Source organism: Dipodomys spectabilis, unplaced genomic scaffold, assembly GCF_019054845.1.
Source record: "Dipodomys spectabilis isolate Male_0828 unplaced genomic scaffold, ASM1905484v1 ptg000193l, whole genome shotgun sequence".
NCBI classification, from domain to species: Eukaryota; Metazoa; Chordata; class Mammalia; order Rodentia; family Heteromyidae; genus Dipodomys; species Dipodomys spectabilis.
Window position 1 is genome coordinate 3,612,240 of NW_024870870.1, and position 24,815 is coordinate 3,637,054.

Here is a 24,815-nt window from a genome sequence, read left to right on the forward strand (position 1 = left end):
TGAAATGGTCCATCTAATTTGACCCAGAATCCCAGGCATTAGTAGAAATTGCCAGCTTCAAGAAAAAACCCTCGAAAAGCTGGCATTTCACTTGTCCCAATCAAACTTAATGGGTTCCAAAATCAGTGGTCCCCTTTTCCTTCCAGACAGCCTACAGCAGGTTACAGAAAATGGCATTCAGAGAGCCTTAGCTAACTGCCATGTCCTGATCCCAAGCAGGCTCCAGCAGGGGGAACACACTTGCCTACCATTGCCCAGCTGGAAACAGCCCAGGAGGGACACAGATTGGAGTCTGCAGGACTCCAGGGAGGACTACCCACCAGTGCACTGCCCCTAGAGGGAATCCTCGCCACCATTGGGGGCCCGGAGGCCCCTGCTAAGATGCCCACGGACACCATCAATGCCCTGGGTAAGATTCCCCTTTCATCCTCAGATGTGATGAACCATCTGCCATGTCACACCGTTCATCAATTCCCAGACCCTCCTAGCTTCAGAGCCCCTGCCCTACACACCCTATGTCGTTCCCTAATTATGTTTGGCAGACACATTCCCAACTTTGTATTAGCTCCAACTATACAAATGAGAGCAGACTGGCTAGAAGAATGCAGCTGTGGTCACAGTAGCTTCATGAGCCTTCTGGCTAAAGACAGAAGGGCAGGTGTCCACTCTGGTCTGCGATTCACACAGGCCTCCTAGGAGAGACCCACGCAGGCCCAGCAGTTACTGTGGGCTGCAGGAAAGGGGAAGAAAGTGGTGAGAAGGAACATCTAATGAAACCTTCTCTAAAGGAGCCATGACACTGTGAAAGAGAAAACAAAAATTGTGGCTGGGTTCATACTAGGCATTAATGAAAAAAGAACAACAAATACACACATGCACACAAATAAAATGCTTTTGCTCGGGCTAAGAAGGTGGCTCAGTGGTAGAGCACTTTCCTGGCATGCCAGAGGCCCTGGGTTCGATTCCTCAGCACCACGTGAGCAAAAAGAAAAATGTTGGAAGTGGTGCTGTGGCTCAAGTGGTAGAGTGCTAGCCTTGAGCTGAAGAGCTGAGGGACAGCGCACAAGCCCAGAGTTCAGACCCCACAACCAGACCCCCCCAAAAATGCTTGTGCTCTTTTTAGACATGCTGACTGTACAATGAGAACGATGCTCTCTCTCTCTCTCTCTCTCATACACACCTAAACACACAGACTCAGAGCAGTGCCTCTCCTGAATTTGTTGGTTTCTCATCTAGGAAATGTACCAGCTCAAGCACGGGGGTTCCCTTTTCAGAACCAGGGGCAACCACCCAAGGGGAACAATGCTCTAATAATGTAGAGCCACCCTGCCTCCCCTATCTCCAGGACCAGACCCTTCCCCTTGGGAACAACCAGCCTTGACTCCCCATTCACCAAAACCCTAGGCTAGGACTCTGGGTGAAGGAGTCCTGAGACATGTGGCTCCTCAGAGCCTGGACAGAAAACAAAGCAGGGGGTCATGGTGCCTCCAGAGATGTGTCTGACCTGGGGTGGGGGCATTGTTGGGGACTTTGATGAGGTCCTGAAGACTATATACATGGATGGACTCCCTACTTCCAGCCTACATACTTCTGGGCAACTTGGCAGGTTCTTGGGGAGGACAAGGAGACCAGATGGACTGGGAGCACTACCAGAAGCTGGCAGAATTGAGAAATGTGATCACCCAGTCAGAACTGTTGACAGCTGGGGTTGGGGGTACAGGCTGGGTGTGTGTGTGTGTCAGAAGGGATGTGTTTTTCTCCCAAATACCCACCTTCTATCTGACCCCAGTGCCCTCACCTCTCTAGTGGACTCTTCTGGGAATGTCCTCAGGTGAAAGGGTGACTGAGCACAGAAGACAAGGGCTCACACAGCAAGGGGGGCCTATCTTCTGTATCCAACACCTCCCTCCCCAGCAAAAAGGAAAAGACCTAAGAAGGCAGGTGTTGGGTGCTGCTCCCCATCTCTGATGAAAGCCACCAAGTTCCCACCAGGGAGAGGAAGGATGCAGATGCAAGGCTGTGTGGTTCCCACTGCTCCAGGTTAGGGGCCATGTGGTGTCCCCTCCTCACCCATCCCTGAATCTTCCCTTTTCCTGGGACACTGGCAGCTAGGGATGAGGGTGGGATCCCCAGGTGGACACCCACCTCCACCCCCCATCCCTGGGGTGCATTTGTGGCAGAGCCAGGGCAGACTGTGGTGCATGGGGGAGGTGCAGGTGTGATGGGAAAGGGAAGCAAGAGGGAGGGTTCCGGCTGGGTCGGGATGGGAAGGAGGGTAGAGTGCGGAGGTCGCAGGGGATGGGGTGCTGGCCCGCAGGGCAGCCACTCACGTGTGTTGCTGGAAGAAACTCTAGGCTGCGATCCGGTGCCCACCCGGCATCTGAGGACCCGGGGACGGGACAAAGTCAGGGCCACAAGCATGCCAGGGGCGTGCCATCTCTGCGAGGTGACTGCAAGAGGCTCTGAGGTTCAGAGCAGGCAGCGCCATATTTGAAAAGCAGCGCTGCTGAGAGGGGGCAGGGGTGTCTGCGGGCGCCTGGCGGAGTTGCGCGCAGCCTCTGCTCCTTCTCCTCAGCCGCCGCTGCCTCAGGGGCCTCCTCCCCTGTGTCGGCCGCCGCTGCTGCCTCCACCTCAGCAGCCATAGCTGCCTCACCACCGCATGCTCTCCACTTCCAGCCAGGACCCACACTATGATCGGAGCAGCCGCCAGCCACTGATGCCGTTTCCACTGGTGCTTGTGTAGTAGGAAGATCCCTACTCAGGCAGGCAAGCCCACCTAGTTGTCCGGAGTGACAGAGCCCACCACAACAAAGTTGTTATTAAAGAAGCAACTTTATTGAGAAGGTTCCTGCACTGACTGGCCAGGGCTGCAGCACAGGCTTGGGAGCTGATACTGTGATCCCCAGTGGCCCACATACTTAGGTTTTTAAATGCAAAAGTCACAAGGCGAAGCCTGGTCACATAGGCGACCAATGAGATTTTCACACACCCAAAAGATTGCAGTCATACCAGACCACACGCAGGAGGCCAGTGAGGTTACACTTTGTCACATAATGGCTGTTTAAACCAGACTGTCACTTTTGGTTTAAATGACTCACAAATTCAACAGTAAAGCAGAGCTTAAGGTAAACATACACAAAGGAGTTTAGTGGAGTTTAACATAAGCATGTGAAAAAGGTTGAGTTTATAGTAAACTCCAGATGTTGCCAGCATGCCAGCATGAGCTGGATTACTGGCTACCTGTTTAGTTAGTCAGTCCTTAACAGAAAAATGAAGGTGGGTTAAGTTGTTAAGGGGAGGGAGACCTAGAGGCATTCTTTTCATTCCAAGAACTGGGTTGGTTGGAGCCAAGGTTTTTTTTTGTTTTTTGTTTTTTCTAAAATCCCTAAAACAAAAACAAAACCTGTAAAGAAGCTGTCCCAGCTCGAGTCTCCTCTCAGGGCGTACTTCACTTGTGCTCCTGCTTGCTCTTCTCCGAGCTCTCTCTCAGCCCCACACTCCTCTCCTGGGCCATGCTGCCCTGATGCACATATGCCCCTGCCCCCTTGGGCCCCTGGCCATTGCTGCCACCAAAGTGTGCCCCTGGGCCCCACCCCTTCCTCCCCTGGGCCCCACCCCCTCCTCCCCTGGGCCCCACCCACCACCGCTGGCCACAATTGCAGCCCTGACTAGGTCCTAAGGCTTCCAGACCATGGTAATTGCAGCCTTACCTCAGCTCAGCACTCTCCCCCCCCCCCGCCCCCCAGTACCTGCCCTGGGGATGGAATCTCCCCTCAGCCCCACCGCTGGAGGAGACTCTCCTCCATTCCCCTTCATTCCACATACCAAGCAGGTGCATTGTGACACTCGTGTGTGTATGTGTGTTTGTGTTTGTGTCTGTTTGATTGTTGGGGATAACTACCTCTCAAGAACTCAGAATATAGCAACCTTTTGGGATGACTCAGCACACAGCGCACTTCCAAAAATAGCACAAAGCACTCTGTGTAAAGGACTCAGCACATAGCTCCCTTTGAAGGACTCATCATGTAGTACGTTGGGTAGAGTACTCAGCACACAGCACCCTTTGAAGGAGGGAGTCCATAACCCACAGTGTAAAGGACTCAATGCTTTGAAAAACTCATGCTCTGAAAAACTCAGCACATAGCACTTTTTCCCAGGGATTCATCACATAGAACCTTATAAGACTCCACACAGCACCCTTTGAAAGGCTGAGTATGAAGCACCCTGTGTAAAACACCCAGAGCACAGTACCCTTTGAAAAACTCAACACATAGAACAATTTGGAAGGACTCAGCACATACCACACTGTGGAAGCACTCAGCACACAGCACCATTTAAAGGACAGTACAGAGCACCCTGTGTAAAGGACTCAGCACACAGCACTCAAAAAACTCACCTCATACCTCTCTTCGCAAGGGCTCAGCACATAGCAGGACCCTTTGGGATGCAGTAGCTCACCACACCTTTTGAAGGACTCAGCATACAGTACATTGTGTAATGGACTCAGCACACAGTACCCTTTGAAAAACCCAGGATGGTCCACGTTTGTCAGGGACTCAGCACATAGTATCCTTTGTGATGACTAAGCAAACAGCACCTTTTTGAGGACTCAGCACAAAACCCTCATATGGGAAGGACCCAGCAAATAGCTCCCTGTGAAGGACTCAGCACATAGCTGTGTGTCACAAGTTCAAGTCATTAGAATTAGGGTGCTTTCTTCAGTATCACCATTCTTCAGAAACACTTCACAAACTCTACTAGTTCACATTTAGACAACCTGTGTTTTATGGGGAAATTTGACTGGGGGTCTTGAACTCAAAGCTTGGGGGCCCTGTCCCTGAGCTCTTTGGTTCAATGCTAGAGCTCCACCATGTGGAGGCACAGCTCCAATTTTGTTTTTTTGGGTTGTTCTCTGACAGGTCTTTTGGTGATAAGTAAGGTCAAGTTGGGGTATCCGTGGGCAAAGGCTCTTAGCTCAGCCTGGAGATGACCTCTCCCTTCCTTGTGCCCCTGGAAAGCTGGACCTCCTGGAGCTCTTTTGGCCTAGGGTGGAACAGACCTGCTCTGGCATCAGCAATCAGGATGAGCAAAAGTCAGCTTGGCTCTGGTCACTTCCCCAAATTGAACTCTAGAGGATGATGGCACAGGGCTGCATGTTCTGCCTGTGGCCACCAGGGGACAGGAGTGGCCCACCATAGGGATTGTACCTGCGAGTTGTGTTTACTCTTGCTTCCTTAGGGCCCCCATCATGCTTCAAAGCCACCCTGGAGAGGAAAGTCCTTTAGACTCTTACCTACAATTAACAATCAAAAAGCAAGTGGGGCTGTGGCTCAAGTGGCAGAGCACTAGCCTTGAGCAAGAAAACTCAGGGATAGAGCCTAGGCCCTGAGTTCACACACACACACACACACACACACACTCACACACACACACACACCACATGCATGCAAAATCAGAGATTTCTACACTGCAATCTTTGGGTATTCTCTACTTTTGCCCCACTAAGCCTGGTGGCTGCTGGCCTAGGTGTTTGGTGCATACAATAGCACCTGGCATTTTTAATTTTGGGGGAACAAAATGGCTAGAAGGTCAGCCTTCCCCCATCCCGGCTCCTTGATTGGGCCATGGTCTATCCAGGCCCTTTGGGCTACTTTACAGATTTACCAAGATGCCTTCAAAAGGCATCACATACTGGGCTCTGGTGGCTCATGCCTGTCATCCTAGCTAGTCAGGAAGCTGAGATCTGGAGGATCACGGTGCCAAGCCAGTCTGGGCAGGACAGTGTGTGAGACTCTTAGCCTCCATGAAACGTCAGAAAACAAAAGTGGCATTGTGGTCCAAGTGGTAGAGTGCCAGCCTTGAGAAAACGAGCTCAGGGACAGCGCTCATGGCCAACAACAACAAGGAGAGGCATTGCATGTTGTCTTTGGGATTGGCATGGGCCAAATATAATTGGAATTAATTATAATTGGAATTAATCAAGTCCTTTAAGACAAAGCATTACCTCCTTTAGTCCTGTGCTCCTCCATCTCGTCTCACACCCTGGCCTTGTCCATGCTTTGGGTCAGCATGGATCTGGCTGGACGGGAGGGCTTGCAGGAAGATCCCAGAGCACTCACCCCCACTTCCTTCTGCCCTGCTCACCCTGCTGCTTTTGCTGTTTGCCATAGAACTTCCTGGAATCCATCCATGAGGTCATCACCACCAACATAGTGGTGAGTGGTGGGTCTGGCCTAACTAGGGGCAGTCAGAAGTGGAAGTAGGTCTGAGACTAGGAGCTTCCACCTTGGGTGTGGGCTGAGGCCATGGCTGACCTTTATTTCATCCTGAGCCTTGCAGTGGTGGGGAGAAAGTGTAGACTTCACAGTGAGTCAGGTAAAATCAGAATCTGGAGGAGCACTTGTGTGTGGGAGGATGTGGGTTTCAGGGGGCCACTGTTGTTGGTACTCTTTTGGGACTCCTCTCTCCCTCTCTCATCCCTCAATGGTAGAAGAGAAACGTCAACTAAGGGTATGGGAAGAGGGGGCGGGGGAATATTTTGGGGGAACCAGATTGTGCTTCATATTCATCCTAGCCCCTACTTCCTATTTATATGAGGAATGGTCATATGGGTTTGGGAGGGGGGAGAATCATCCCAGCTGAGAATGTGGCTCAGTGGTAGAGTGGTCACCTAGAATGTCTGAAGCCCTTGGTTCTATTCCACACAGAAAAAGCTGGAAAGGGAGGTGGGGCTCAACTGGTAGAGTGCCAGTCTTGATCAAAAAGAGCTGAGGGACATTGGCCAGACCCTGAGTTCAAGCCCCAGGATTGGAAGAACAAAACTTTGTTGGAGGCTTTCTTTTTGCTTTGAAAACAATTTATTCTTTGTGATAAGCATAACATGGGCCTCTTTCCTGGCAACCAATGGGCCATTAGATATTCCTTGAGTTTGGGCCAACTCCCTTAAGCCTCTGTCCTCTCTAATCCCCAGTTTAACCTTCCCATCACCCAGCAGATGGAGGCATGAGAGAAAGCCACCTGGCCACCTACTTCTGGTGGCTGCCAAGGCTTATGAGAGTCAGTATGTCACATAGAGATTCATCATCCACATCAGTTTACAGGAGAAAGTGGGGGAGCACTCCTCCCCTGAGCCTGTGAGCTGTGGGCGGATCTGGATGTGGGGCATGTGGGACAGGACGTGCTCCTTGGGGGAGTCCACTATGGGGTCGGGAACCCTGACCTCTCCTCTGGCAGTTTCCATGCTGTCTTCAAGTTGCAATTCTTCAAAACCTTTCTGCTCCTCCCTCATTTCATCCACCACAGGCCCTGAGGCGTGGGAAGCAGAGTTGGGGGGTGGGGAGGGCTCAGCCTGTGCTGGCATCTGAAGACTGCTGTATGTGCCTTCCCTTGTGAGGAGCAACAGCAGCTCCCGCAGCACTCTACTCCTTTCCATTTTCTCCTCAGACAGCCAGTGTATGCACTTGGCTTTCTCCCAACACAGCTCATTCAAGACCAATACCTGCTCTTTACACACAATGAAGGACTCCTCGATGGTTTGGATGTGTGCCAACAGCTGGCTGCATCAATGGTGGAGCTCACCTGTTGGACTCTGGAAGTCCACCTCATCAGGCAGGTCATGGACGAAGCAGATTTTCTTCTCAGATGCCCATGTGTCCTGTTTCCCATCCCCACGCATGCTGAGGTGGCAGCTCATGGGGCAGAGGGCCTGTGGCTCCAGCTCAGTCTGTCACTGAGCTGCCGGGTGGCCTGGGTGCCTGCAGCGGGCCCATGCTCCTGTGGCAGGATTTTCCCCCTGTGGATCTCAGCCTCCGAGTGTGCTAACAGAGTCTAGTCCATCTCCCAGGCAGCATGGAATGTGTTCTTGTATCCCTTTGGTCAGAAAGAACCATGAAATAATGGTGTGGCCGAAATCGTGTGATGCAGGCAGAATGGGCAGAGTCAAGATGACAGTGGCTCCCCCAGCCCCTTTCCCAGGGAACTCTGTCCAATTTAGTTGGGGACAAGAGGGTGACATGCTTTAGCTGGATGGCTGCACAGATTATTGTTTATGTCTATTTGTTGCCAGTCCCAGACCTTGAACTCAGAATCTGGGCACAGTCCATGAGCTGCTTTTGCTCAAGGCTAGCCCTCTACCACTGGAGCCATAAGGCTCTACTTCTGGCTTTGTTGGCACTGAAGTTGGACAGGGGTTTCAAAGACTTTCCTGCTTAGGGTGACTTTGACCATGATCCTCCTATCACAGCCTTGTAAGTATCAAGGAGGACTGGTGAGAGCCGCCGGTGCCTGTCTAATCATTGGTCTTGCTGATGTTCTTGGACAAACCGGTGAGTTCCCTATCATCAGGTTGAAGTGGTGGGAGTTGGAGCCCACAGTTTGAATAGTTTGAATCCTGGTTCTGCCACCTCCAAATGGCAGGCGGGAGATCCTAAGAAACTCATTCGTATCCATATGAATACCAATGGAATGTGACGTATGCTATGATTGAATGGGCAGTTGAATGATTCTAGGATAAAATTATACACAATTATTTTATAGGACACTGATCGATTTTAATTAATACTTTATGAAGATTTAAACAATCACATTCATTAAATTGGGGCATAATGAAATACCTAAGAATTGGGCATCACATAGTATAGAAATGTCATTTTTTCTGCCCGGACTTTCTTTACTTAATTGCTATATAGCATTTTCTGAATGTACTTTGGAATATAAAACTAGGATATATTATAGCTGACCTGGAAATGAATTATTCAAACAAATTTTATCAAAAATGCTTATAGCAAAATAAAGAGGCAAATCCAAATTATGTATATTTGAAGACAAAGCTTGGTTAATCCTCCTCTCACATTCCCCCCCTTCTTGAGAATAACACAGATTGTAAGGAAATGCTTAGAATGTTTTGGAGAAATAGGTTGACTTTAAACCAGTGAGTTACTCTACCCTGCATTTTGTTTATTTTATATCTAGAAAAGCTAGACCCTAACCTTATCATTTTCCTTAGGATTTATACTCAGGTTTAATCTTCGATGGGTGAGAAATAAAGATATAAGCATTTTTTAACAGTGGTTAAATTTAGGCTGAGGAATCTAAGTACAATTATACTCATACAGATAAGCCTCATCAGTCATGAGACCATGATATCAAAATGTTAACCAATGCTTACTGGTGTCATGCTTATGAGATTTTGTGTATTATAAATAGTGTATTATAAATAGCAGTTGTTTTGTAAACAACATCATTTCATGGGTTAAGAACTGAAGTGAGACATTATACTCAGAACTAAATTGAAGGAGGAATCCAAAATTTGTTACCAAGATATACATCATTAGCACAATGTTTTAAAAATGCAAGCTAAAGTAAATAATTTATGAAAAAAATCAGCATTTACAATAAATACAGAATCAGTATGACTGATACTTCTTTTATCCTAGTTGCAATACGGCTTGCATGATGACTTTTCTGGTTATTGTCTTGATATTTAGCTGAAGTTCTGTTCTTTCATATATTCATTTATCAGATCAAAGAGGAAATTAATTTCATGCCAGAGTCAACATCCATACTAATGATATAGTTGTATCCTGCTACTTTGCCAAAATTTCAAATCAGCTTGAGTATCTTGAGTCTTTTTTGGATCTAACTAAATGGGTATGTAATTTTGTCAGTACTAAAAAGATTTTGATCATCACTTATTAAAATAGTATTTTCTAGAATCTACTTCTATCTTTTCATGAAATATTTAGTGTCATTTATATCATGGGTTGATGTTTTCCTTTAGATAACCTACATTCAGTCTTCTACAATTTGGAGTAGTTTAAAATTATTTATACTCAGGTACCCTGCTCAGATTCTATTATTTGTATATTTTGTTCTTGTTAAATCAGTAGGATTTAGGTCTCAATATGGATACTATTGGACTTATTCATTGCATTTCTGAATTTTTTAAGTATGTCATGTTTTTTGTTATTTTATTCTTTTAATATGTGCAGCTCCCACTCCACATACAGTCACATTTGTTTTAAACAACTTGATCCATTCATGTGATTTGCTATATTACCTTCATCTAGATGAATTTAATTACAAATTAACACAACCATATTTCTTTTTTTAATTTTAATTTTAATAATTTTTTATTGTGAAAATACTGTACAGAGGGGTTACAATTACCTGAGCAAGATAGTGAGTACATTTCTTATCAAGCATTGTAGCCTCCTCCTTTGTTTAATCTTCCCATCCCTTCCCATTCTCCCGCCCCCCCACTCAATCCTCCCCCCCCCAACAAGTTGTAAAGTTTGTTTTCGACATGACAACTTGTACTTCTCATAACACAACCATATTTCTGAGACACAGTTATCTTTATGGATCTACTCAAGGGTAACATGTATTTGAGGTTTTTGTGCTTAAAAACAACCAAGCACAACAAGTTTTTGTTCCTGGGGGAGTTCTATTTGTTGGTTGTTTTTCCAGCTGTGGTGACTTCAACATATGTGTGCATTTTATTTCAGTTGTTTTGTGTCTATATTTTGTTTCATATAACAGAAAGTACATAAATAATCAGTGATTTAGAAATTTTCCAAATATATTTCTAAGAGAGATACTTGAAGTTTTGTGACATCTGGGACCAGGTAGGTCTTCTTAATGGAGGGGGTAGCAGAATAACAGACACATTCTTTGACATGATTTGAATTCTTCCTCCTCTTGTCTCACTATTTCCAATAGTATTACTTCAAAGCCTTTAGTGGAAAGAAAATAATTTTGTCTGTATGAACTCATAAATTTGCTTTAATTAGGACACAGTACACATTTACATTTGATTTTAACTCTAAAATCTTCTTTCCTTCTTTTAAAATCACAGATGTGAATTTATAATGCTAAAATACCATCTAATAATTTATATGAAATGGTCCAAATTATTTTCGCTTCACACTATATATAATATAGAGTGTAATAATAGTGAGCAATGTAGTATGTAATAATTTACTTTGGGGAAAGCTAATTAGAGTGGATTTTGTGAAATACTGAGTAATAGTAAAAATTATGTTTGATTCTATTAAAAAGTTCACAGTTACATCTAAAAATAACTCATAATTATAAACTAATGTTAAAAAGTAAGATTGTTTATTGGAAAAAGCCAGAAGTTTCAATAAGCTTGCTTTTTAGAAATTGACTTGGATCTGGGCTTTGGTGGCTCATGCCTACAACCCTAGCTACTCAGGAGTCTCTTAATGAGGATAGTGGTTCAAAGCCAGCCTGGGCAGAAAAGTCCGTGAGACTCTTATCTCCAATAACCCACTTGAAAAGTAGAAACAGCACTGTGGCTCAAGTGGTACAGTGGTATCAATGAGCTGAAGAGCTGAGAGACAGCGCTCAGTCCCAAAGTTTAAGCCGCATGACCACAAAAAAAAACAAAAAATTGACATGGGTTTTTACTTTAAATTTCATGATTTTTTTATTGTGAAAATACGTACAGAGGGGTTACAATTACATGAACAAGGTAATGATTACATTTCTTATCAAGCATTGTTGCCCCCTCCTTTGTTTCCCCTTACCATCCCTTCCCAACTCCCCACCCCTAAACCAACCCAAAGTTGTAAAGTTCGTTTTCCGACATAACGTGTTGTACATCTGATTGTTGCAATGAGTCCACCTGTATCCCTATTTAAAGAATTTGTTTTACCCTTCTCCTCCACAAATTATACCAACATCAAATACAGTGAAAACTGGGGTTATACAATGGGGGAGGGACATACAAAGCAACAAAGACATCATCTTAGAAATATGCTAGAAACAATAGCAAGAGAAAAACACCATTTGAGTTCTTATCTTGGGGTTCATTTCACCTAATATCAACTTATTTGACCGTTTCTGCTTGTCTCACAAATATACTAGTTATTGCAAATAAGGGAAACCATGGGATCTATGTTTCTTTGGACCTCGCTTACTTCACTTAATATAATTTTTTCCAAGTCTTTCCATTTCCTAACACATGGGGCAATGTCATTCTTTCTGATGGAGGCATAGAATTCCATTGTGTATTTATACCATATTTTCTTGATCCATTCATCTACTGAGGGGCATCTGGGTTGGTTCCATATCTTAGCTATGGTAAATAATGCTGCAATAAACATAGTTGTGCTGGTAGCTTTAGTATGGTTATGTTTGTGATCATTTTGGTAAATGCCCAAAAGTGGGATTGCTGGGAAATAGGGGAGCTCTATGTGGATTTTTTTGAGGAGCCTCCATACTACTTTCCAAAGTGGTTGAACAAGTTTACACCCCCACCGATAATACAATAAGGTTTCCTTCTGTCCACATTCCCTCCAGCTTCTGTTGTTATTAGAGTTCTTGATTATAGCCATTCTAACTGGTGTGAGGTGGTATCTCAATGCTGTTTAGATTTGCATTTCTTTTATGATTAGGGAAGTTGAGTATGTCTTCATGTGTCTATTAGCCATGCTTCTTTCCTCTTCAGAGAAGTTTCTCTTTAAGTCTTTAGCCCACTTATTTATTGGGCAGTTGTTTGAGGATTTGTTGTTGGATTTACTTTTGTGAGTTCCAGGTATATTTTAGATATGAAACCCTTGTTTGTTGTATGGCTAATGAAGATCTTCTCCCAATCCATGGGTTTTCTATTGATCTTGCTAGCTTTATCCTTTGCCATGCAGAAGCTCTACAATTATATGTAATCCCATTTGTGCAACCTTTCTTTGATTTGTTGTGTTTCTGGGTATCTATTAAGAAAATTTTGGCCTGTGCCAAGGAGACCTAGGGTGTATGCTGTAACTCTAGGTCTTTGATCCATTTGGAGTTGATTCTGGTGTAGGGTGATATATAAGAATTTAGCTTTAGTTTTCTACAAGTGATTAACCAATTTTGTTTGACAGCCACTTACTGAAGAAGCTGTCTTTCTTCCATTCTATTTTTTTTAGCTCTCTTATCGAAGATTAGATGGCTATATATCTGTGAGTTAATATCTAGGATTTCAGTTCTATTGCATTGGTCCTGAGATCTGTTCTGGTGCCAGTATGAAGCTGTTTTGATTATTACGGCTTTGTAGTAGAGTTTGAAATTTTGTATTGATATTCCTCCGGCATTGTTCTTTCTGAGGATCATTTTTTTATTCGGGGTCTTTTATTGTTCCATATGAATTTTTGGATTGCCTCTTCTATTTTTTTGAAGAATGAGGTTGGAATATTCATAGGTATCACATTGAATTTGTACATAGCTTTGGGAAATATTGCCATTTTCATGATGTTGATCCTTCTAATCCAGGAGCATGGGAGGATTTTCCCACTTTCTAAGTTATGTTTTCATTTCCTTTTTCAGGTTTTTAAAGTTTTCATCATAGATTTTTCACTTCTTTGGTTAATCTAATTCCTATGTATTTCATTTTTTGTGAGGCTATTACGAATGGAGTTGCTTTCCTTATGTCAGCCACGCTTTTCTCATTGTTGGCATACAGTAAAGCCATTGATTTTGAGTGTTAATTTTTCTAGCCTGCTACTTTGCCAAAATTTTGAGTCAGCATGAGTAATTTGGGAGTGAATTCTGTGGGATTCTTTAAATATAAGATCATGTCATCTGAAAAGAGCGAAAGTTGTATTTCATCTTTCCCTATTTGGATCCTTTAATGTTTGCATCTTGTCTTATTGTTGTAGCGAGGCATTCTAATACTAAATTGAAGAGAAGTAGAGAGATTGGACATCCTTGTCTAGTTCCTAAGAGGAAATGGCTTTAGTTTTTTTTACAATTAAGTATAATGCTGGCTGAAGGTTTGTCATATACAGCCTTTATTGTATTGAGGAATGTTCCCTGGATTCCTAATTTTTCCAGAGCCTTCATCATAAAAGGGTTTTGGAACTTGTCAGACGCTTTTTTCTACATCTATTGAGATAACCATGTGGTTCTTATCTTTGCTCCTGTTGATGTGATGAATTATATTAATTGATTTGCGTATATTGAACTAGCTTTCCATCCCTGAAATGAATAATGTTTGATCGTGGTGTATGATTTTTTGGATGAATTGTTGAAGTCGATTGGCCAAAATTTTGTTGAGAAGTTTTGCATCAATGTTCATCAAAGAAGTGGGTCTCTAGTTCTCTTTCTTTGATGAGTCCCTGCCTGGTTTTGGGATGAGGGTTATGATATCATCATAGAATGAGTCCCATTGAGCCCTTTCTCTTTCAGTTTCATTGAAGAGTTGGAGGAATATTGGTGTGAGCTCTGCTTTGAAGGACTTGTAGAATTCCGCTGTAAATCCATTTGTCCTTAGATGTGAGGTCTCTTATTGCTGCTTCTATCTCAATGCTTGATATGGGCCTGTTAATTTGATTTAACTCATCTTGGTTTAGTTTTGGCATGTCAATATTTGCTAGGAAAAGGTCCATTTCTACCAGGTTCTCAAACTTATTAGCATAAAAGTTTAAGAAGTATTCCCTTATAATGTTCTGGATTTTGGTTTTTTCTGTGGTGATGTTTCCATTCACATCTCTGAGTTTGTTTATTTCTGTGTGTGCTCTTCTTTTTCTGATAAGATTTGCTAAGTGTCTGTCAATTTTTGTTAATTTTTTCAAAGAACCAACTCTGTTTTGTTGGTTCTTTCTATTTTTTTTTTGATTCTAATTCGTTTAATTCTGATTTAATTATTTCTTTCAATCTACTGGACAGGATTTTAATTGGTTGCTCTTTTTCAATGAGGTTAGATGTCTCTTTAAATTGTTGGTTTCAGATCTCTCTAATTTGTTGATGTAGGAACTCAGAGGTATAAAATTGCCTCTGAGTACTGCATTTCCTGTGTCCAAGAGGAGCTGGTAATATATGATTTCATTTTTGTGGAATATCATGAACATTTGCATTTCCTTTCTAATCTCTTCCATGACCCACTGGTGATTCAACAGTGTGTTGTTCAGCCTCCATGTGTTAGAGGACTTTCTTTGGTGGCTTTTGGTGTTAAATTCTAATTTTATTCACTTGGAGCCTGTTTCTTGGCCGTTATTGTGGTCTTGTTGGTTTTCTATGTGTAGGACATCTTCACATATCTTTTGTAAGTCTGGTTTGGTGGTTCTAAAAGCTTCTTGTATCTGAATAGGCCTATCTTTTTGCTTGTTTGGGAAGTTCTCTGCTACGATTCTGTGAAATAAATTTTAACCATTAACTTCTGTCTCTAGGTGCTCCTCTACACCCATTATCCTCAGATTAGGCCTTCTGATGGTGCTTTCCAAATGTTGAATAGATCTATCATATTTCTTGGATTTGTCTTGGATAGTTATACATTCTTTCTCTATAATATCTAGGCTGTCTTCAATGCCCAAGATTCGATCTTCTGCATGGTCTAACCAACTGTCAAGACTTTCTACTTTGTTTTTATTTCTTTTCCTTCTAATTGTTTGGTTTTGATGGCTTCAAATTCTTTGTTGGAGCTTTGTTTTGGGTATTGTATAAACTTTACTTCCTTAATTTGGTGGTCAGTGTTTCTTCTCAAATCATTTAGTTGATTCGTTATGGTTTCCTTGGACTCCCATTACTTTTCTTGGGCTCCATTGAGCATTCCTTTTGTGATCTCCCTGAATTCATTCAGCTGTCTGTTCATGGAGGCCTTTATTGATCTTGCTCTATTCTCTTCCCTCTTTCACAATTCCTGTATTACTCTTTTAACAGCTTCCTCACGATCATGCAATTCCTGTCTTTCTCTTTGACTGATCTCAGCCTTCTCATGCGATTTCTGTATTTCTCTTTGACTGTTCTCAACCTGCTCATACAATTCCTGTATTAATCTTTGAGTAGCTTCCTCATGCTCACAAGATTCCTATATTAATCTTTGGTTTGACCCCTCTCGCTCTCTATCACACTCACACTGAGTCCTTTACAAGTTTTCAATCTATTCATTCACCATGTTTACCAGTAGTGCTTGTAGAGCTTTTTGGGAGCTCTCTCCTGGATTATTCATTAAGTATTCTGTCACCTGATTATCATGAGTGGGAATTCATATACCTGGACTTGCCATTTTTCTTGTGTTTTCTGGCTTGTTCTGCCCATTTGGTATGAAAGTAAAACCAATTTTGTGCTAGACCACTATTTTAAGGCAAGCATCAACCGGAGTCCTGTAGTTGCACAGTCAAAATGGCTGCAGATACAATCTAGTTCATCAGATATAATCTATTCATCATCAAACAACCATGGACTAATGGGGTAGTAAAAGCAAAAAGGTGTGTCAAAAAATTGACACACCAGAAATTATTAGGTTTAGGGAGAATTGTGGAGAAAATTAGGATTAGAGGAATGTGGAAAGGTAAAAGAAGAGTGAATTTGAACAAGGCCTAATCTCTGAGAGGGAAATTGATTGGACCGAATGATAGGAGAGAGATTTTTTTTTTAAATAAAGAAAAAATGGATAAACAAAAATTTAAATCTAAGAAGTGAAACACAAAATTATGTAAGTTTAAAGAAATGATATTGAGAGAAGAAAAGGATAGGATGAGAGGAGAGGAGGGATAGATAGGAAATATGAAAAAATAAAAAATAAAAGAAAATTAAAATTAGTTAATTGAAAATTATATTGGTATAAAGAGATAATACTGCTATTAAAGAAATTAAGCTTAAGATGTTTTGAATCGAGTAATAAATTTCAGGAGTAAGTATGTACACAATGGGGGATAAGTTCTAGTAATTGACCACAGGTATGTATCTGGGGATGAGCTGAACAGCAATTAAATCAAACAAAAAAGAGAGAAAAAAAATGAAAACAATAAAAAAGGACCAAAATGTCAAAGGAGATTAAACACACACACACACACACACACACACACACACACACACACACACACACACACACACACACACATCAGAAATAAAAATAATGAGAAAAAAATTAACATCAAACATTTTTTTAAAAAATAAAAATTGAAAAAAAGGTTAAAAAAAGAGTTCTTTGATTTTTGTTTTTTTTCGGGGGATGGGGTATGGGAAGACCCTGTATCTCCCCTGCGTCCATAACCAGTCTCTTGGTGGAGTTTCTGGTGTGCTTGTGGTGTTGGTTTTCCTTTTGCTTGACTGGTTTCTTAAGTCAATTATTTTCGTGCTGGCAGAAAAATGCTCTGCTTTACCCAGGATTTTGTGATCCTCTTCCCAGGCTATTCAGTGGAAGGGAGATCTGCTTTGAATATCACAAAAGAGGGAGATGGCTGTTTCCTTCAGTGTGGAAATGCCGTGATGAGGTAGGGTTGAGGCCTTTCAGCAAATAGTAGCTTTTCCCTGTGGGGAAATTCCTGAAACACTCATGGAACCCATTCTCAGGGTTTTTTTTTTTTTTTTTTTTTTTTACTGAGTTTCAATTGTTTGTCTAGGCTGCTGTAGAAAGGAGCAGCCTCTGTCTCTGTTTACCCTGTGAAGGAAATCACTCCTCTGAGGACACTGGTTCTACTGGCTGGGTGGGGTGACATTCCCCTCGGTGGAGCTGAGTCTGGCAGGTCATGTCTACTTCCTGTGACCTACTAAATGACTCTCTTGTTTTCTTCCAAGGCCTGAGTTGGAGTTATCTGCTCAGCCCTGTGGAGGTCAGTATCTTAGATGGAGATCTCTGGTAGTGGAGGATGGGTGGCCTTCCCTCCTCTGCTCCCTGAGAAGGAGTGAGGATGTCAGGATTCTACTCATGCCAGAGTGTTGTTTCCTGCGTCGTCTCTGGTCTGTGATCTGCAGGATGAAGATATCTGCTCCTTGTTAGTTCTTGCTGGTGTTGAGTAGAATTGGCTCACCGGCCACATCTGGGGCCTTTGTCGTGGACTCTCTCTGTAGGGATGGGGGCTACAGCCACTGGCGCTGTCCCAACTGCCACCTCAGCTGTGGCTCCTGGCAAGTGCTCAGATCTGTCATCTTGCCTGGATTTTCCCTCTTTGGCCAAACTCTCTTTACTGTGATGGCACACTTGGTGTGACTCTCTAGCCTAGGAATGTTCACTGGAACATTAAAACTGCTTTCTATGTAAGAACTTGTTTACCCTCCAGCTTCTCCTCCTCCATCTTCCCCCAAGTACTCATTATTTTTTTTGACCAGAAAAAAATAGCTTTATTTGGACTGAGAATTGGAAAATGAGAGTAGGACCTGAGCTAGCATGTTGAGCTAAGGAGTAGAGATTACATTTCCAGAAAGTTCATCAACCAAATGGACTCTTGCTTTGAATCAAGGCAGCCTTGCAGTTAATGAAATCATTAGGAGGCCTGCTGGGAACATATCTAGCTCTAAATGATCCTAGTATGCTACCTTTATAAAAAAAAAAGTACAGGTTTTTTTTATCATTATGAAATTTCCACCAACCACACGTATTACAAACGGAAATGGAAGGAAAAAAAATCACATTTTACAGAATTTAAACTTGTCTTCAGCATTTAGCTCACAGGTTTCACCATCTTCAAAAAACTCCTCCTCTGTTAAAGTCTTCAGCTCTTGAGATTGGAGGCACAGCTCAATTTTTAGAGTGCTAGCCAATGAGTAAAAGCATTAGGTACTGAGCTGGAGTCCCAGTCTCGAACCAAAAAAAAAAAAAAAGAGAGAAAGAAAACAAAAGATCAATCAACAAGGAAGGAGATGGTCTTTACTAGCTCACAAAAATACTTTATCCATTTCCCTAGCCAGTCAGGTCTGAACAGCAGGGTAAGGCTCAGATGAGGGTGGGGTGGGAATCAGAGGGCTAATTTCCCCCTAGTACAACACCACAGCAGAAGCTTGATGAGAGCAAAACTGGTGAGACTTGAGGGGAGGGTCCAGGCCCTGAATTCAGTCAGAGTCACTGCTGGAAGACGAGGAGGAAAAGGAACAATGCTTGCCATGCTTGTGGTGTTTGTGCATCTTTTTATGTGTTTTCTTCATTTTCTTAAGTATTTTCTTGTCCGTTGGGGCTCGTGGGCCTATGCCAGAAGCCAGGGGATTCACAGGACATATGCCAGGTGCAGGTGGTGTGCATGGGGAGTGTAAGCACCTTAGGGTTGGTATCCTGGATACTGTGGCTGTGGCACAGGGTAAGAGGGCCCACATGGAGAGAAAACTGGGTTCACCTGGGGAGGTCCTGGAGAAAGGGACACCCGGGAACAGGACCAGGAGGAATGGCTGGATTTACAGGTTGTGGGCACAAAGTTGGTGGACACCCAGGATTGGAACCTCCAGGGCACCCCATGTAAGGGATACTTGCATTTTGCACCAGCTGCCATGCATTGGGATGCCACATGTTCAGGTGTTTTCCTAAGCCTTTCTTCCTGCGCCTGGATTATACCGGTCCTCCTGAGCCTTTTCCCCCTCATGATTTTTTATGAGTGGTTTTTTTAGTGAAAAATATTTTGGTGTTTATATTTTGGTTTGGCATAAAATGAGCCTACTATTGTCTTAATTTAATAAAAAAAAATCTCTGATTCTCTGACAGGATAAATTTTGTGGGTAATGGTTAAGACTAGGTTGCCTTTCTGAAAAAAATATCACCACCCAAAAAAGAGGAACAAAAGGAAAATAAATATGACAGGAAACATAAATCTTAATGGACTAATAGTCTGTCAGTTTGCTTTAACTTTTAATCAAAAATTAAAGTAATACTTAATAATGTTTTATTAACATATTTAAATTTCTTCATTCTTGTCAATTAAGATTCACTTTATAAAGAAATTCAACAGGTGACAATGTTTTTTCATGACTTTTCCAAAGAAATGATCATTTCATCATTATAGTGTATAGCACAATACACCCAGAAAGCTTTTAAGGAAAAAAATTTTCCCATTATTTGCTTTGCTTCAGTCTGTATTTAAAGCTGCATACCACATCTTACCCACCCTATTGTCTGTCTTCTCATTTGAAACATTTCAATAAGTTTTCTTTCCCTGGTTTGTCAGTCAGCAAATCTTTATAAAACAACATGCTTTCATTCATTGTGCTTTCCAAAATATATCTCACAAATGCCAAAATGAAGCACAATCTAAAACATCTGTGGATTTTTCCACCTAGAGTCCAAAGTAATCCCTTTCCATACTCCTTAGAACCAGCTGTTCACTGGCATTAATTGTTCTATCACTTCCATGCTTTAAAACAACAACATTTGACAAAGGCGTACATTTTAATTGGTTTACCACATTTGGTTCGTTTTCAGCAAGGACTGTCTTCACGGAAGATGGTAATAGATGAGGTTTGCAATTATGTATTTTGAAGGGGCTCTAAGTTGTGGATATAGAATATCCATTTCAGTGACTAAATATTTAAATTAAATCCTATAATGTATACTCCTTTAATTTTCTGGCTAAAGTGTTCTACAATCTAGATACTTTTTAAGGAAATATTGTACATGTTTCCTTGGTGACAACGTAATTGGAAGACTTAAATTTTGCTTTTTTTCTTTTTTTCTTGTGAAAATACTGTACAGAGGGGTTACAATTACATGGGCAAGATAATGAGTACATTTCTTATCAAGCATTCTAGCCTCCTCCTTTGTTTCCCCTTCCCATCCCTTCCCATTCTCCCTCCCCTGCCCCTCCACCTAATCCTCCTCCCTGCCCCCACCAAAGTTGTAAAGTTCGTTTTTCCATATAACGACTTGTACATCTCATTGTTGGAATGGATCCACCTGTACCCCTATTTAAACATTTCTTTTTTCCCTTCCCCTTCACAAATTATACCAACCTCAAATACAGTGAAAGCAGGGGTTATACCATGGGGGAGGGACATACAAAGCAACAAAAAAATAATCTTATAAATGTGTTAGAAACAATCACCTGAAATAAAAAAAAAAAAACATTTGAATACATATATTAGGGTTCATTTCCCTAACATCAACTTATCTGACGTTTTCTGCATGACTCAGACATATAGTAGTTATTGCAATTAAGGGAAACCATGGGACCTAAGTTTCTTTGGGCCTGGCTAACTTTGCTTAATATAATTTTTTTCCATGGTAGACTTAAAATTTTCATATATCATTGCCGTCTTAAATGAAGTGAATGTACCTGGGTTTGCATACAGAACTTTTGAGAGAGCATTAATGTTTGAATCTTGAATGGGATTTGATTGAGAATTGTGGTAGGCTTTCATGATATGAGAAGAGAAAGGCCTTACTAATACTTTAATTTGCTACATTGCTGTATTAGTTTATTCAAACCCACACATACACACCGATATACAAATATGTAGTATGAAGACCCAGTCAGTCTGCAAGAAATTATTTTAATAGGGATTCCATAAAATATTTAGTCTGCTGCGATCTGGTTGGAATTTATAGCAATATCTATTCCACCCCTGGACAATTCATTATCATTGGTGAGGATGTTGCCATTTGAATTCAGAATGCCCCAGAAAGACCTATGTGTTAAAGAAAAATGACTTTCCATTTCCTCCCAGACTGTGGAGAATACCTGAATAGTTCTTCTGGAGATTAAGTTCTTCAGAGTGAAACCTCTGAGAACATGCACACTCATCTACTTTCTTTTTTTCTCTTTTAATCATTCTAGGTCAAAAACATTTCTTTTTGACATACTCCTCACCTTGACATTGTCTTGTCACAGGCCACCAAAGCAATAAAACCAACTGAACATACACTTACACTGAAACCTTCAAACTTATAAATCTGAGTAAGCCTTTCTGCTTAATAAATGGACAATATCACTTATTATGATAGGTTATAAAGCTAACACAGAAATCTAGTCTTTCTAACAATGCAGAGTACATAAAAATGCTTCATTATAAAATATCTAAGTCCAAGTTATATTTTGTGTTTTTGTTTCTGTAGATCCTAGGGCTTAAACTCACAGCCTGACTGGTGCTTTTGTGTTCAAGGCCAGTGCTCTACATAAAATCTGAACTGGAACTCCATTTCTCCTGGTGGTTAATTGGAAATAAGAATCTCATGAACTTTCCTATACTGGCTGGCCTATTCATGTTGCATACTTTATGTAATTCCAATTCTCAGCATTATATAGGTGCTCCAACTACAATATAAAAAAACTTAAAACGTACTAAAGATATTTGTAAAGTATAAAATGAGGAAAGAATTTTCATCCTTTACAAATCTATGCAAAATCTATGCTAAACTATTGATATTTTACTGGACCTTTCCTGCAACCAGTTTGATATAGTTTAATACTTGTCACACCAACTTTCTCTCTATATTCTACTGGATATATACTTTTTCATGTATGTTTGTATATGTATACATATATGTATCTATCTATATATGTTCGAATGTGCATTATCGGACTTGAAACTGCTTTCTTTTGCTGTTCAGCAATGAACCTGGTCGGCCATTCTGTGACAATATCAGTGCTCATTCTCATTATTCCTTTATTTACCAAATCATCAGCCTTCTAAAATCAGCTTCATTTCTTTTTTTTTTTTTGGGTCCGGTCGTGGGGCCTTAACTCTGGGCCTGGGCGCTGTCCCTCAGCTCTTCAGCTCAAGGCTAGCGCTCTACCACTTGAGCCACAGTGCCACTTCCGGCTTTTTTCTTATGTGGTACTGAGGAATCGAACCCAGGGCCTCGAGCATGCAAGGCAAGTGCTCTACCACTGAGCCACCTTCCCAGCCCAAAAATTTTTTGGGGGGGGTCCGGTCGTGGGGCCTGAACTCTGGGCCTGGGTGCTGTCCCTCAGCTCATCAGCTCAAGGCTAGCGCTCTACCACTTGAGCCACAGTACCACTTCCGGTTTTTTCTTTTTGCTTATGTGGTGCTGAGGAATCGAACCCAGGTCTCATGCATGCAAGGGAAGCACTCTACCACTGAGCCACCTTCCCAGCCCTCAGCTTCATTTCTTGGGTAAGGTTACCAAACAGTCCAACTAATATCAACCCAGAGGGTTTTAATAAAGCAAGTTTTAAGGAAGAATATAACATGAAGTGACAACTACAGAAATTCCAGAGATCTGACATCTTTCACATTTCTATCTTCCTTCTCTTCTCATACTTCAGAAAGTATTGACTAACACTATAAGTATACTGCAATTATAAGTTAAGGATCATTGGGGTTTTTTTTGTTTTTTTTTTTTCCAACCTGAAGCCTTCTTTTCCATGATTCGACATAAACTTTTGGGAGATTTTTTGGATTGTGATGGGATTCCACCCAAAACAAAGCCATGTATATTAAGAAAGTCAATGTTTTCAACTCAGAGTATTGAACAAAAGAGGGAGAAAATTAAGGTTAGCTATATATGTTAAGCACAAATATAGGCAATATCAAGATATCTTGAAATTGCATACTTTTACTGGATAAAGTGGCTCAAACCTGTAATATTATCTACTTAGAAAACAGAGATTAGAGAATTGCAGTTCCAGGCAAGCCCAAACCAAAAAAAAAAAAAAAAACAAGAAGTTTCAGAAACTCTGTTAGAGTTTGATGGGTGCTATGTGTTTTGCTTGTGTTAGGAGGACCACAGTCCAAGCAGACCCAGGTATAGTGATACTTACCTCAAAAGAAGCAATCAAGTTACAATCTGCAGGTATGGCAGTAGTAGAGATGCCAAAGTTGTAAAGTTCCTTTCATTGTTGCAATGGGTCTACTTGTATCCCTATTTAAACATTTTCCCCTTCCCCTCCACAAATTATGCCAACATCAAAAATGTGTGCTTATGTAAGAACTGCATGATTTTAAAATTTCATGACAATTCTTTTGAACTTACTTTTTTGTGGAATTGACTAAGAAAATCAATTACAGCTTCTATATAAAAAATGTACTGTGCTTAATCCAGCAGCCCATACACTAACATCGGAATGATACAGAGAGGATTAGCATTGTCCCTGCACATGGATGACTTCCAAATTCGTGAAGCAATCCATATTTTTACAACAACAAATGCTGGAGGGGATGGGGCCACAAGGGAACCCTACTGCATTCTTGGTGGGAGTGTAAAGTTCTTCAACCACTTTGGAAAGCAGTATGGAGTTTCCTCAAACGACTCCACATAAAGCTCCCCTATAACCCAGCAATCCCACTTTTGTTCATTTACCCAAAGGATCACAAATAAGACCATATTAAAACTACCAGCACAACTATGTTTATTGCAACATTATTTACCATAGCTAAGATATGGAACCAATCCAGATGCCCGTCAGTAGATGAATGGATCAAGAAAACGTGGTAAAGGAGTTCCGGGAAGATGGTGGAGGAGAAGCTGGAATCTGAACAAGCTCTTGCATAGAAAGCAGTTTCAGAGTTCCAGTGAACAGTCCCAAGCCAGAGAATCCCACCAAGTGTGCCATCACAGGACAGAGAGTTAGTCAGGAGAGGGGAAGCCAAGCAGACACATCTGAGCGCTTGCCAGCAGCTGTCGCTGCAGCGACAGGGTCGCAGCGGTGACCACCACCGCGGGGTCATACCGGAGACACAGTCCGGGACGAAGGAGCCAGACGCAGCGGACGAGCGGATTCTACTCAACACCAGCAAGAACCGACAAGGAGCGGACATCTTCATTCTGCACTTTGCAGACCAGAGATGACTCAGGATCCAAGACTCGGCGTGAGTAGAAGCCCAACGTCCTCACTCCTTTTCAGGGAGCAGAGGAGGGAAGGCCAACCCTCCCCCCCAGCACCGGTGATCTCCATCTTGGATACCGACAAAGCTCGGAGGAGCGGCTAGCTCCAGCTCAGGCCTTGGAATAAAACAAGTCATTTAGCAGGTCACAAGAACTTAACGGTGAAGTGACCTCACAGACTCAGTTCCATCCAGGGAAAAGTCACCCAGCTCAGGCGCCAGCCATTAAAGTGGCTCTCCTCACTGGGTAACCAGAGCCAGAGGCTGCCCCTCCCTCTAGCAGCCACCACAATCAATTGAAAAAACAGAAACCCTGAGAATGGCTCCAGGCT

The 24,815-nt window shown here is 42.2% G+C and overlaps 1 non-coding gene across 1 annotated transcript; it reads left to right on the forward strand.

Annotated features, from left to right (window-relative positions):
* Nucleotides 1–23,688: 23,688 nt before the first annotated feature.
* On the forward strand, nucleotides 23,689–23,795 carry LOC122121691. The gene has a single exon (XR_006150014.1). It is a non-coding gene; the product is annotated as a U6 spliceosomal RNA (small nuclear RNA).
* The last annotated feature ends 1,020 nt before the right edge of the window (nucleotides 23,796–24,815 follow it).